The sequence below is a fragment of the Tinamus guttatus genome, unplaced genomic scaffold, assembly GCF_059628265.1.
Source record: "Tinamus guttatus ecotype Peru unplaced genomic scaffold, ASM5962826v1 Tinamus_guttatus_pri_ptg000030l, whole genome shotgun sequence".
Lineage (NCBI taxonomy): Eukaryota > Metazoa > Chordata > Aves > Tinamiformes > Tinamidae > Tinamus > Tinamus guttatus.
In genome coordinates this window covers 783,854-799,017 of record NW_028288564.1, presented here as the reverse complement: position 1 = coordinate 799,017, position 15,164 = coordinate 783,854, and the positions used below count along the sequence as shown (strand labels likewise).

Below are 15,164 nucleotides of genomic sequence, written 5' to 3'. Positions count from 1 at the left end.
ACTCTACACCCTACTGGCTGAGCAAACAGGCTGTGAAAACCAGTGAAACAGGAGGTTGGTTGGCATGAAATGAGAGCTCCTGCTACCCGGACCCTAACCAACAGCCTGTCCCTCTTTTTTGTTGTTGTTTTTGGAAACTTCTAAATGTCCCAGCTTCATCTTGATGTGGTTGGGAAACATACTGGAATGCAGTATCCTAGTGGGACAGAAGAAGTTTTTCCTTCTCAGCTATAGCTGTAACCAAGTTATGAGCTGAACTTCTCATTCAAAGCTGACATACAGTAAGATAGTGTCTTGATTTTTGGTGGTTATCTTGATTTGGTAGTGCAGCGGTAACTGTAAGTTAATGACACAGTAACAGATAAGTGAAGAATCCCATAGTAGTTGCAGCTGCATGCAATTTTTGGTCTAAGGATTAAAACCATTAAAGAAGGCTACTATTACCAGACTGAGTCCTGACTGCAATACCTTCTTGTCTCTTCTTTACCTTAATCCATAATTTTTAGGGTTCAGGATAACTAGACTCCAAAAATTTCTCCATGGGAACAGTCATACAGTGATGAACTGTATACTTCAGTAATTATGAAAGAGTAATGGCAATTCTGAGCAAAATTGCTAAAGTGAAGCAAAATATGTGTCTCTGCAGTTGAATCAGTTAGTATTGCAGCTAATACTTAATCGGAATAAAATTTAGTACTCTACAGTCTTAAATAAAAAACAACAACCAAACCAAAACTGCACAGTATGTCTTGTGTGTGCCTTTAAATACTATTAAAATCAAATTTGACTAGACTTGCTCAAATCAGACCTGTTATCAACAACACATTGTCTCAGGAGACCAACATTTGTCCAGTTAGGGCTTCCTTCATTAATCGTCCAGCATCAAGCAAGCCAAATCCAAATCTGTGGAGAAAAAGCAATTAGATATTTTAAGCAGTGATAAGAACACCACAAATAATCAATTTCTATGGCATTAGCAGCTACCTGGCCCAGAAAAAGTCTATAAAAGCTAGAATTTATTGCAGAACACAAGACAGTTTACAGAGCATTGATTCTTAGTAGTATGCATAGATTGCCGGATTTAAAGAGAAATCCCGTATGGGCCTTACCTTTAATTTTTTTTTCCCTTTTAAGGGGAAAACAAGGATATCCATGAAGCAAAATAATGCCAAAAAGAATGCGTAATGGCTGTTAAACAGAATTTATCCACTTTTCAGAAGAACTACCATACTGTTTATAGCAATTATATATAATCTGATGCATGAACCTCATAAAAGAGGAGCAGCTAAATACAATAATAGCATTATATGCTTAGGACTGTATTAATTATGCATAGTTTAAAAATGTTTATTGCACCTGAAGTATTAGGGGTCTAGAAATAATTTTTGCATGTTTTTGGGACATAGATGACTTCACTTTTAAAAAGCCATCTTTTCCTCTACATAGTATTCTCACACCAGTTTCCAAATCTACATTAATCTTTGTAATTTTAACTAGTTATGAAAGCAAGCAAATGAACAAACAAAAAGGCAATTCAAAACCTCACAAAGGGCAACACAAAATTTTCAAGATTGTTACAGTGTAATTTTCCTGAAAAATGATTTCTGTATTTTCTGTGTAGACATTATAGCCAATCTTTAAATGAGAACTGCAAAACTTCCAAACTCAGGTTTCTAGACCAACAGGCTTAAAAGTCAAAAGGGATTTCTAAGATCGTCTTGTCTGACCTCCCATGTACATATACTGGAATCTTTCCACAGAAGCTGGATTAAATCATGTCTTTCAGAAAGATGTCTAATCTCGTTTTAAGGACTCCAAGCTCTGGTGAGTCCACCTCCTCCCTGAGTAAGCTCTTCTAATGTTTAATTACCCTTACTTCTAGGAAACGGTGTCTTATTTCAAGGTTGAATTTGTCTAACTTAGTATTCAAATACTGAAAATGCACAGTGTTTAGCAGAGAGTAAATATAAGTGACATGATATATTCGATACTAATCCTAAATCACAAGATTATGGAAATACAGAAAACATGACAACTAAAGCTCTAGTTTGGCAAACACTTATGCAAGGGGTATCTTTCTTCATGGGAAGTAGTTTCTTTCACTTCAGCAAGCCTTCGCATATATGCAAAGTTCCACCAGGGCATCAAAAAAACTAAAAAGAGATGTTTGAAGTGACTTTTCCTGAGAAAAACATTAGGCATTAATTACTATAGGCAAATGTCCCTCCATCTCTGTCCCCACTCTGATCAATCTTGAGGCAAAATACTATAAATAAGTATTAAAGCAGAAAAAGTGAAAAAAAAATTATTACAGAAATCTGATTGTTGCCATAGGGGGGTGATTGCTGAAATCCAAACACAGCCCGAGGCGGGCAAGGGGTGGGGGGTGGTGGCCAAGAGAGGGAAAAAATGAATAAAAAAAGAGGAGAGAGTTGTCAAGATAATTAAAACTTTGCAACAATTCAGTAGTGGTGCTGATAAAAACAGCACTGCTGGCTGAATGCAAATAAGATGGTAAAGGCCCTGTTTGGATTATGGTAATTACTCAGTCTGAAGTTAGCTCCAGCCACACACACATATGAGCACACACATACACACGCAGCAGTGGAGTGGAACCTGACAACTATGCTTGGCACGCGATCATAAAATTCCCTGGCACGCTCTCAGGATGCCATGTGGAGCTATTTGTACAGTTAGGTACCAGGCTCTGCAGCGCAGGAAATACCATCGGAAGTACGGCTGACCTGCGTGGCCTTCTGCGAGAGGCTGCTCCCATACTTATCACTGGCCGGGATTCAAAAATGATCTCTGGAGAAGGCAAATCAATTGAACACATGTTTGGTCTAAAAATGTCATTTTGGAATATGCTGAGATATTTCCTTACATTAGACCATTTTGTTTGCCCCAAAGATTTGTCAAGTGCAATTGAATGCATACACAGCCCAATGCATGCTGTTGCCAGAACAAAATAATTTCAATGTGTCCTTTAGTACTCCGATAAAATGCAGGCAGTCAGTGTTGAAACGAGATGCCCTGTGAAAGTCTTGCGAGCACTGGCATTCTGCGTTTCTTCCAGGAACTTGTTTCTTTAAAATTTGGGACCAGTCCAAATGAGCAGATTTTGTGTAAGAATGAAGAGGGGGACCAGCTCAACCTCTCCTCTTGCCTTCTAGACGGTGGAGTTGAGGCAGGATAATTTATGTGATGAAAAATCTTTAAAGAAATTACAATTTCAAACTCTGATTCCTAAATAATAAAGCCTCTATGAGGAAAATGTCTTTACAAATAACCCTATTAATTTGTTGATTCAGCTTTAGAGCCAATTCCGATATATGGCAAAGAAGTGTTTCTCCAACAATTTTCACAAGTTAATATTAAATAATATTGGCGCACACATCATTTTTATTACTGAGTTCTTGGATTTGTTCACCCTGTACAGTCTCTACAGCTGGGTGTTTGATGACCTACCCATCACAGCAGAAACTCCCATTAGTAGCAGCACACAGCGGAGGAGACGCCAACTTTGCAATACGCCTTCCCATCCTCATCCTGCTCGCGGTTAGCACAGAGGAGGCTGTTTTGAGCAGAGCAAGATTCGCACAACCCAATCACCATGGCTGAAAGTACACCCTTACTGTGAAGGGCAAGCTCCCCTGCCTGGCACGTTCAAAGCCTTCAGCGACTCTATCAAATCTAAATTCATACGTGACTGCTGATGCCGAGAGATAGTACTCTGGCCAACAAGCTCCTCCGACGAGGCACCCACTCTTCCCTCCTCCTTTCCTCTCATCACTGCTTTCACCCCTACACCCCTTTTCTCTCGTGCTTTCTCTGCATCGACCCAGTGTTCGCTGTAACAGACACATGTGCACACAAGTGCATCAGGCTGAAGATGTTGCAAGGTGCTTGGGTTGAGCTGAGACACAAATTAGGTGTGTTTTGGCTTGCTGCAAGAAAGAGCCTCAGTTTCTTTCCTCCCCTCTCACCACAAATACTACTACTGCCTTAAAAGGTCACTCTGACAGCTGATAGGGAAAAAAAATTGGAATTACATGATGTGTTTTCTTAAATTCTCTTGAAGGCATTCATAGGTTTCTTTTTCTCTGAGATTTTCCTTTGAGCGATAGAAATAAGTAAACTAGAGAAATTAAAAAAGGGAGAATTAAAATCTGCCAGGATCTCAACTCTTACAGTTCACCTGCCAGTATTAATCCCAAGACTAGTGAGCATACATCAGGAGAGAAACAATGGGATGCAAATATGCAATTTCAGCTTCAAGATTCAATGTGATGAGGTTATCACGAAAAGGGCAGTCAATACAAATTATACCTATTGCCCTCATATCATCCATTTCATTTTCCCTTATTTTACACATATTTAATTACCTGAGGTTACATTTGAAAAGATGCAAAAGTTGAGCTGCAACGCAATCAAGAATATTAAGTAGTTCAAAAATGGAACAGTGTTACTTTCCAATAAAATATGAACGCTTGTGAAGGATATAATAATACATCGTGGAAGGAAAAAATAAAAAAGAAAGTAAAGGATTTTTAGATGAGAAAGAAACTAATGAAAATGCACATTTATTAGTTCATATTAGACAAAAAGCGCTTTATATCTATATAGCACTACTATTGCGATAAATGCAGTATCTGAACCAAAATGCTCAGTGCTTCTCAATACTGCGAGATATGGGATTATGTGACTTAAAATTGAAGAATAATGATAAGACTTGAAAGACAAACTGAGGACTTGCAAGATCTTGAATGTTTGTATTATACATAAATTTTGAAAATGAATAATAAGTTTGTGGACCCTTTAGCGTTTTGAACGGCATGGATTTTTTTTTTATTAGTGTGGACAAGTAAATTTTATTTGATAGCTTGTTGTATTTAAAGACAGTGTAAAACTCTCATTGCAAACAGTTGTTTACAGTGCGCTTTTCAGCACAAAGCTGTTTTAAAGCTCAATTGTGCATTTTGCAGATAAAGTGGGAAAACTAACTGAAGGCTGTATTGTAAGCAGTGGTTGCCGTGGAAACCCCAGTTTCAAGAGCTGGTTCTCCATTACCACTTAATTTAGGCTTCCTAATTGCATTCCACTAAATCGGTAGCGACAATATCTGCAGAGCAAAACTGCATGCCCAGTCTAGCGCAAACCTCTTTGAAACAGGCTTTTTGAAAGCCAGGAGCTATAAAAACTCAGCATGACGTGGAGCATATGAGAAACCTGTAGTTCAAATGTACTGCTGCTTGCTTTCTCATCCTTAGGAACTTCAGTGCGCTCCACACCAATCTATTAGTTCAGTCTACCTTAAAGATCATAAAGCTCTGCCATGTGGAAACTCATCTGTCCACCAACACATTGGTGCAAAATAGATTTAATTGTACTCCCAACCCAGTATCATGTCCATCTTATTTTACTACACGCCAGCAGGTAGCCAGCGCAGAGCCTTCCTTTCCTTGAACTGCCCTTGCTCCACAATACGAGGAGAACAATACTTGCTCAGTTTAAATCATTTGCCACCGTTCAGCTGTGCAGCGAGCTAGACCGCCCATATGTGACCTAAAGAGAGCCTTGTCAGAACCACTAGACATAAAAGCATTCCAATTATCGACCACACTGCTTTAATAGAGGAGGCAACTAATATGATAGTGTAAGTGATTCTGCCACTGAGAAGCTCTTCGTCACTGTCAGATTAACACTTGAGTTAAACTCTTGTAAATCAGTCACATTATGCCGTTGGTTGAGAAATAAACACAGACCTATTATGCTTAGAATTCCAGAGGGCTCTCCCGCGATAGGAGTTGCACAGGATGCCCTATTAATCTGAATTTTGTCATGTTTATTATTTTGCAATTACTAATGTGGGTAATGTTGGAAAGATTTAAGTTGCCTATGATTAGATCCTGAAATGGATGTACATGCCTAGCGAAGCCTTCTGCAAGGGAAAATGAGAGAGTGAAACAGAAAGAAAGCAAGAGAGAGAGAGAGAGCGACAGCTTATGGGTAACTTTTGACTGAAAAAGCAAGCCAGACCACCAATTTAATTAAATCCCATAACTCCTTTTTTTTTTTTTTTTTTTAAACACAGAGCATTTAAAAGCAAAATACTTCAGTGTCTTCAAGCACAAGACCTCCCACAAGCTCACAGCCAAGGGCACCTCCTAATGTGGTTGCATCTGAGCCGCTTTAATACATATCAAATGAATGCTCAAGTTGGAAATAATAAGTAAACATATGCTCTTTCGGTATTTTATTCCCTTCCACAATATTACTGAACAGTGGTAAAAGACCTTTAAGTCCTACAGCTCTTCACCGACTTTTTTGGTTTTGCAGATTTTCTCGTGTTTGTGCACTGCCTTCTGCTCTCCCTGGGCTGCAGCCAAAATGGACACACCTTAGTTCTCAATATTTGGGTTTAGGACGCAAGAAAATGGACAGATGAAGACACAAGTGGTGGCTTTGTTTTTAGTGGCTCTGTTCTGTGTTTTCAGTGAAGTCCTTTCAGATGTATGATGCCGTGAGAGAAGGAGACAAAGCCAGTGCCTGGAAGGCTGGCTGATGAGTTTGTGCAGTCACAGTCTGGCTTTAGCCAGGCTTTAGACACCCCCTTAAGCTTTCCAGCTGGCTCCTCTTTACATTTTAGGAACCCTATCCAGAACCAAAGCAGATGCCCTGAGCAAAAATGCATACAGACCTTTCTAAAAGCCTTGACCTGAGATCATATGCCAGGGTGTCCTAGGGCAGAGCAACAGCCGTAAACATATTTCGGGCTAAGCATCCTTCTCATGCTATCATCTTTCTCCAGAAAAGTAGGGAAAACAGCTTTAATCACACTGCTTTTCTGTTGGTGATTCCACTGAGTTCTTCTGGGAAAAAAGGGAGAAAATGGCTGGAGGTAAGAGGCATAGGAAGGGAAGGGCACGAAGCTGCTAAAATTCTACAGAAGAGCGGATGGAAAGTTAATGTGGCTGGAAACTGCAGTCATTTTTATATCTCATTCTGCCCTTAGGAAGGCCTTTAAAAAAGGGAAGCGGAAGAAGCCAAGGGGAAGCCAGTGAAATCATATTACGAGTTGAGGAGAGCCTGAAAGGACAATGAAGAACATGGAGGAAAAGTGAGACCTTCAGAAAGCTCTGTGGGAACTTGAGGGGAAAAAAGACCCCTTCACCTCTTGTCTCAGATGAAGTGAGGGGCAGAGCTCAGTAAGTGACGGCTCTGGACATCATCTGCAATAGATTAAATTTACTTCCTTGGGTAGGACTATGGGAAGAGATTGTAGACATACATTACTTTTTTCTTTGCAGTCTTTAAAGCAGGATTTAACAGGATTAAAAACAACAACAACAACAAAGTTGCCTATTAGAGAAATGCCATATTCCAGGAAAATTCCATTTTTCAGCTTACGTAATTCATGTCCTAGAGAACAACAAATAAAAATTAAAAAGCTCTCAAGTGACAATGGGTTCTATTCTGTCCTCCCATGCATGGCTTAGTTACAAGTGGGCTTCGAGCTAGCTTCCATACTCAGCTACACACGTGCAGTTTCCTTTGACTTAAGCAGAGTGTACATTTTTATGGTCAGAATCTAGCCTTTTGTGTACATAAATATCTTTTTATTTATTTATTATTTGTACTATAAGGATCAGGACCCCATTGTTGAGTCTTGGGAAAACTAAGCTCCATGGCCCCTCCACTGGAGAGACTGATACCTGGGAGACCCAGCACTGTATGAAGGGTGTTGGGAGGGAGACAGTCTAATCTTCAGTTCTCTATACGGTTATACCTTTCTCCGTGGTAAAGAAGGGTGCAAGAAAATCTTAGTCACCTAGAAAATAACTGACTTTTTTGACACATTCTTTATCCATCTCCTGCAGCTCTTCCTTGGTGCAGACTTGGGAGTAGATTCAGATCTCTGTGCCCCTTTCCCACGCTTCCTTTCATCCCAGCCTGATGTTGCTGTCTACCATGGATTTGCTGAACTGCTGGCGCAGAAACTCCTGAGCCATGCAGTCTTCAGTCCTAAAGCTGGTTTATCCTGAGTAGGTGCTCGGTCCTAACTGCTGCAAGCATTTGTTTTTAGCCAGTTCTTGAGCCAGCCAATGGCACTGCTAGAGCCATTTTCTGTGCTCAGCTACACAGTTGCCTTTGGCATAAACACGGCATATATATCTTTTTCTGGTCAGAATATCGTCTTTTGTGTCTGATTCTACACAGGCTCCAGAGTCCAGCAGGTTCTTCTTTTTGGGGGGCTTGGAAGTGCCCTTGCAGAAACTGTTATAGGGGAAGAATTTGAAGGATCAAGGGTTTGGAGTGGAGGAGCGGAGGGCAATACAGGGGATTCAAGCCTTCCAGAAAGAACTGATGAATTGTTCCTGCATGTGCTGGATGCCCACCTGCATGCAGGAAAAGTGCATCCAGGTTTCCAAGGGAAGGGTGTCAGAACAGGGAGCAGAGCCAGGGAAAAACTTCTCTCCATTCCTCGCGACTCCTTGTGCCGGTCCCAGGAAAAGTCGGTGTGTGAACTGACACGTGCAACTGGTGCTGCTCCAACTCCCCGGGAAGAAAACAACATTTTTTCAAGTGATATGATTCTTGCTTGTAGCTACGTGACACGTTATTTAATGACTATGAAATACTGCACTGTTCTGATTTTGAAGATGCGTACATCTTTGGAGGATGGCTCTCATTTTTCTAAATGCTCTTTAAATGCAACATTTACAAACACCTTCATTTTCTTGTTGTTGCTGACTCGCTCATTGACATGTTAAGCTAAACAGCATATGGCTTATAGCTTTGCACAGGCAATTGTATACAATTCATACATTTTGTGGAATTAAAATCTTTGAAAACATGCTGACAATTTTCAGAACTATAGGTTTATTCTTAAAACAAGAGAGGTATTGGGCTATTCTTCGCTTTCACAGACCTCTCCAAGTGATGCAAAGCAAGTTGCTTAGGGCATTCCAATTTCCTGGCTGTGAAATAACAATAAAACACAGGTGGATATTTTGATATTTATTTCCCACATGTTCTCAAAGTGCTTTGTGGTCTTCAGATGGAAGGGCATTACCAGCGTATAAGGTATTAATTACTACTACAATCATCAAAGTCATCTCTTGCCCGAGATTCAAATCTGCTTCCTCTGGAAACATAGGAAATAGGATTTAAAAGGACATTCTGCATCAAGTTCAGTAAGTAGTTTTTGCTGTCAACTCCATGTCACGTAATTGGTTTCATGAAGTGATCAGGTTTCACTTTGGAAGCAGCTAAGTTTCTCACTTGTCCTACTTCTGTTAGAGGGCTGTCCCAGAGTTTCATGCCTGTGTTTCCTCCTAATTTCCTGTTCAAGGTTATTCATGGCCATCTCATAACCATTTGTCCTTATGTCATGTTGCCCTTTATATAGCTCTTCTCCCTCGTTGTATATTTATAGACAGTGATTATGTTCTCTCTCAGGCTTTATTTTGTTTGTGTAAACAAGGGAAGCACTTTCTGTCTGGCTTCTTAGATGGCTTCTCCTCCTTCTCATCCCAATATACCTTCTCCGTGCTTTTCCTGGTATGAACTAATTTTCTTGCATGTAGGTGGCCAAAGTAATACAGTGTACACAGGTGCTCTGTCTAGAACAACAGCATGCAATGCAAAATGGAAAAGCAATGGAAAAGTAACACTCAGCACACAGTTTTATAAGACACAATTTAGTCAAGGCTCATACCTACACTTTTATTAACAAGGAGTGTGATCCAAATCAGTTATGTACCTAACTTGTATCTCTCTTTTTTTTTTAAGGCAGTTGCTGATGCAACACCATCCACCTAAACTAGGTGCCTAAAATGACTGCTTTATTATTTTTATACTTAGGCCCGAATTGTATCAGCTTGAATTTGTACTACTGAATATTCCTTTCTCCTGTTCCTTCCCATCCCTTTTCCACCTTTACAATACTATATCTGTCTTCAGCTGTGGTAGTTTTTCCTAGCTTTGTGTTATGAGCAAATTTAATTATCACTTATTTCCTTTTCTGTTGCATGGTTATTAATGAAAATATGACCATACAAAAAGACTAGTCCTAAAAGCAGTCTCTGTAGGACTCCGTTACTAACCTCAGTCCATCCCAATGGATCCTTTTTCAATACAACCCGTGGATGCCTCTTCTTCAGTCCGTTCCCTACCATTCTTCCAGCAGATCCCTGCAGTCTCCAGTTTAGCTAATTTCCCTCTCCCACAACTCCTTATAATATGATTTATGGAAACTGACACAGGTGAGATCTATTGTGTTGCTTTCTTTAAAAAATGTCCTATTATTTATTAAAGAGAGTTATCAGGGTAGTATGGAATGATCTATTTTTGGTAAAAAAAATATTGTATTTCAACATATCTTCATTTCCTTCAAAATTTTAAAACATAGCATGCAATGAGAAAATATTAGGAATCTGAACAAATGCTGCAAAAAAACATGTACTTGGTGCTATAATGGGTTAATTGCTGCAGTGCAGGAGGCTGATATAGAGCCACATGAAGGTTCATGCCTTAATGAGGAGTTGGTAAGGAGCCCTGGGGCATGGAATAGGGGCTAATATAAAGGAGAAAACAGTAGGATGGAAAGCCAAGTAACCCAAATAAAGATACATTTATTCCTTACTTGTTTATGCTGCAATTATTGTCTTGCATAAACACCAAGCCTTGCACAACAACCTTCCAGACAAAACTCAAAAACACTCAAGTAACTTGATGACACCAGATATATGCATAAGATATTTCTGTCCCAGACTTATATTTTTATGTTTTAAGGTTTTACTGGAGCTCCCTGCTATGTTTTTGCAAAACAAGGACAAGCTATCAGTTAATCTGAAAACATAGGTGAATAATTACACCGTGGAACATTACTTAGGTTCATGGACATACTATTCTTTTGAATATTTTGAACATTTTGAATCCTGGGAAAGTATTCATGCTGTTTTTATTAAAAAGCGATTTTTGAAAGTCATCAAATTTGCTTAAACTAAGAAGAGCTCAGGAAATATTGGAAAGAAGTGCCTCCAACACATAGTTCAAAAATAGCTCCCCTGCAAAATGTATATCATGTAATAGTACTGATGGTTCATTCATGCCTTGCTATACCTTTTGTTTCATGAATACATTAGATAGCTTTCAATTGTAAATTATTCAATAGATTTTTTATTAAATAGATAAAATTAATTTAGCTTTACAACTTGGACATAGGTAGTAGTCATTTTGTAAATACTTCTGTTAACTGTAACATAACATGGTATTATTTGTCCCTCACATATTAGTAATAACTGTGCATTCTTTTCTAGGTTTAATTAATTCCAATAATAACAGTATTATAAATGGAGTTGGGAGAGTGGAACTTACTGGTATATTGATAATCACCTCGTAAACAAGAGAAGTAGCTCCCAAGCCAAAGAAAAAGACACTCAAAAGAGTATTTCTATAAAACACAGTAAAATACATAGTCTGGAAATCAAAACTCTGAAGATCCCTTCTGAAATATGAAATTAGAACAAAGCGAAAAGAGAGCTTACTTATAATATTACATCTTTTCTTTCCCATTCGTGTATTCTATTTTCATTCTGCTGGATCTTTCTGTTTGTTTTTTCTACCACACTTGGCCCTCTGCTTTCTTTTTCCTCCTTGCTCTCTTTCAGAAACAGAACTGGGATACTGTAGTGACAATCAGCAACATAAATTGTATGTTTGCAAAAGATGCCTGCTATTATTTTCTGTTGCTTTGCTTTATCTTATACTCTTTCTTTTCTTTCCCTTAGAAAATGACACATGGGATGAGATGGTAAGTCTCCCAGGTCTAATATTCAATCTCTCTGAAACTAACAGCCTACCAGCTCTCATCCTGTTCTAACAGAGAGTGATTTAAAACCTGAAGCACAGGATTAACATTGCTCTTACAAAATAAATAACCACAAGAATTTTTTACTATTTGTGTAGCTATCTCAGAGAGTCCTTGGTCTCAGTGTCATACAAGGACAATTACTGCCACGGGCTAATTATCCATGGTGCCTGGGGAGGGGAAGTGTTTTCTTTTCATCAGTTTTCAAAGTCCAGCTTTTACTTTCAGGCCGTATCTCCTTACCATCACGTAATGATAGGACAGAGAGGATACAAGTTCCTGATCAACCCCTGCTATTATTTGGCACACATTTATTATATCAACTCCTACTTTGCCTCCTTCCTTTTTTTTTTTGGAATTTTTTAAAACTGATTATTTTTACTGCATTTTTACTGTAGTATGACCTATGCTTTGCAGGGTTTTTGTACTAAATATTACTTAGTCATGTAAGAAAATAAAGTTGTTTACGCAGGTCTGATCTTAGAGTTTTGATGGGACTTTCTCACCATATTTTTCCTGGATTCAATCATATTCTGCCCTGTTGTCAAGAAATCAAATAGCACTTACTTCTGAGTGACAGGGATTGGTCAAAATTCTGTAGTTGCAGTACCAATGAGCTACAAGTGAATGAATTTTAGAATCTCCAAGTTAACAGTCTGTATAAAACTGTGGCAACAGTATCTCTGACTCTTATTGAGGGAAAAATCAATTCCCATTGAATTGTTTAACACAAAAAATGCTACCTTACAAATCTCATCAAATTATTCTTAAAATTTAATTAATCAAGGGCAGATCTGCATATAAACTTTTGTGAAAATGATTAAATTGGTTCTCATCCATATTATTGTGATATTGCTGGATATCTGTGCATGAACAATTATTTTGGAATAGAAGACTCATCTATTGATTTCTCTTAAATAATTTATTCACTGCAATCAGTAATCTCTGCTACATAAGGTGGCCCAAAGAGGGACTTAAACCAAATTACTAAAATTAAAGTTAAAATAAAAGGCTATATTGTTAATTTGTGTCACTATGGAAAGCCAAAAAGTTTCTACAAATTAACCTAAAAGAAAGCTGTTTCTGCTCATAGGCGTCCCCTATGTGACTGGTATTACTGTCCAGAGCAGACCTCCAGGGGATTGAATCATCTGTTCTTCAAAACTGGAAGTCTAACACAGACTGGAAGTCTATTGCTTCTCTTATAGGCTCTCACAATCTCTGTATGAGTGAACAGAGGAAAAGATGCAGCTGGATATATTATTAGAGGTAATGTTTAAACAAGAAAGTAACGTACAAATATTACTTCAAACTCTATCCCTTCAAGAAACTGCTGAGACCTCTAATTCTCATGATGATACCTCTGGGAGCTGTTGGATATCTTGCAAACATTGCTATGTGTCACAGTATGTCTTTAATAGCACACGAATGAAAACATTGCATTGCAAGAATATCAGAAGAAATAATCCATATAGTTGATCATTTCCATTTCCATTTAATAATCAACTTGTTAACGGACACAATTGCTGCTGTAAATATTCCATAATCTTTAATTTGGCATGATACATTAATTTGAAAAATTCACTTCAAATACTGGCTAAGAGAAATCACTGAAATCCTGAGACATAAATATATCTGTGCAGAAATCAGGGGAAATACTGAATTAGTCTTAACCAGCTTTGTATTTAAAAACACAAAACAAAAATTGCAAAGTTTTATATAAATATGGACACATTTACCTAGGCTGCAGGAGGCTAATCAAATTTCTGTGATGAAAGTTTTCTCTTTGTTATCATTATTGTCTATTATTTGCATAGGGATATGCCTTCAGGCTCTGAACCAGGAGCCAGGTCCCATTATAACAGGTATCGAGCATGTAATGAAAAGACAGCCTCCCCCTCCAAACTATTTTTGAGCTAAATTTATGTCTATGTTGCAGTCAGAAGACAGAAGTGACTGCATGTAGCATGGAGATCCTGGAGTTAGTTTTTGAGAGAGGCAGCTTGGCAACCTAGCCCCAGGAACATGGGCTCAGCGAGGGCTAATTACCCTGCCTTCCTGGCAGATTTTGCAAAGGTGGAAGGGAAAAAGCCAAAAGTGAATCTGGAGGGAAAAAAAAAAGACCAAAGAGCAGGGAAAGCTGGCACTGTTATCAGATTTTACATGTAAATAAATGGCTCAGGAGCACATAAGGGGTAGAGGGAAGAGAAGGTTAGAGGTGAAGAGAAAGTTTGGAGTTACACCCAGGCTAATGGCAAAATCCCTGCTGGAAGGTCACTGAAAATTAGCCTGCCATCTTCTGCTGTACCTAGGACACTCAACGGTGGAGGGAGATTCAGCTAGCACCTTTCGATGCCACAAGGGATTAATTGAGCAAAGTGTCTTTGGGAAAGTAACAGCATTTTCTTGGGAGGCAACAAGGGAAAACTGGTAGTTTTACTGTGTAACTGAGTTTCATAATGAAATGTTGCCATACGGTGAATCCTTGTTGCTTTTTGCCTCATTACACTTAAACCTTTATTATTATTTTTTTTTAAAAAAGCTTTTAAATTATATTACTTAATTGTATTATTCGAGCCTCTTTTTATTTGATACAAATTGTATGTATTCTACTGAATGAGAAGTCAGGAACATAAAAATTAAGGTCCAATGGCCAATTTTTCCACTTTTCTGCAAATATACTCTGACATAGTCTAATTATATTGCCTGTTTCCTTGTTTTGACACGTTGCAGATCCTCAAACGAACTATTTACCCTAGAACTCTGATGTGTCTGCAACTATTAAACTACAACCTCGAATTTACTTTGTATGGTATGTTTTAGATCTTCAGGACCCTGGTATGTTTTAGATCTTCAGGACCCAGATATCAAAGGATGCTTAATGAAACTTAGGAAGTTTTTAAGTTAGAAAAGTTGAAATCTTACCAATTCTTAGAAAAAAAAAGTCTGTGCTTCATAAACTGAGATAGAAATTTTTAGCTCAGCGTGAAAGGTAGCACATTTTCAAATGCTTATAAATAGCTTATCTAACAATCAATAGTTATAAAGTTAGGCACACAGAGATACTATTTTTAAAATTTAAGGAATCAGGCTTTTGTATTAGACTATAGGAAAAAGAGTGTTTCGACATTTTTATCAAGTATGGAGGATTCATCCCTACTTCAGAAGATGAAGGGCATCTTAAAATCCTTAATTATAAAAAGAAACAATCTCCATCCTTAAAAGCAATTGTTCTGTATTTTCAACACCTTCCCTTCTTCTAGATTTCCTCGTGATTTCTACTACAAAG

The 15,164-nt window shown here is 38.3% G+C and overlaps 1 pseudogene; it reads right to left on the bottom strand.

Moving 5' to 3' along the window:
* Positions 1-830: 830 nt before the first annotated feature.
* The window catches only part of LOC104569018 (uncharacterized), a 173,289-nt pseudogene continuing 158,955 nt past the window's right edge, over positions 831-15,164 (bottom strand).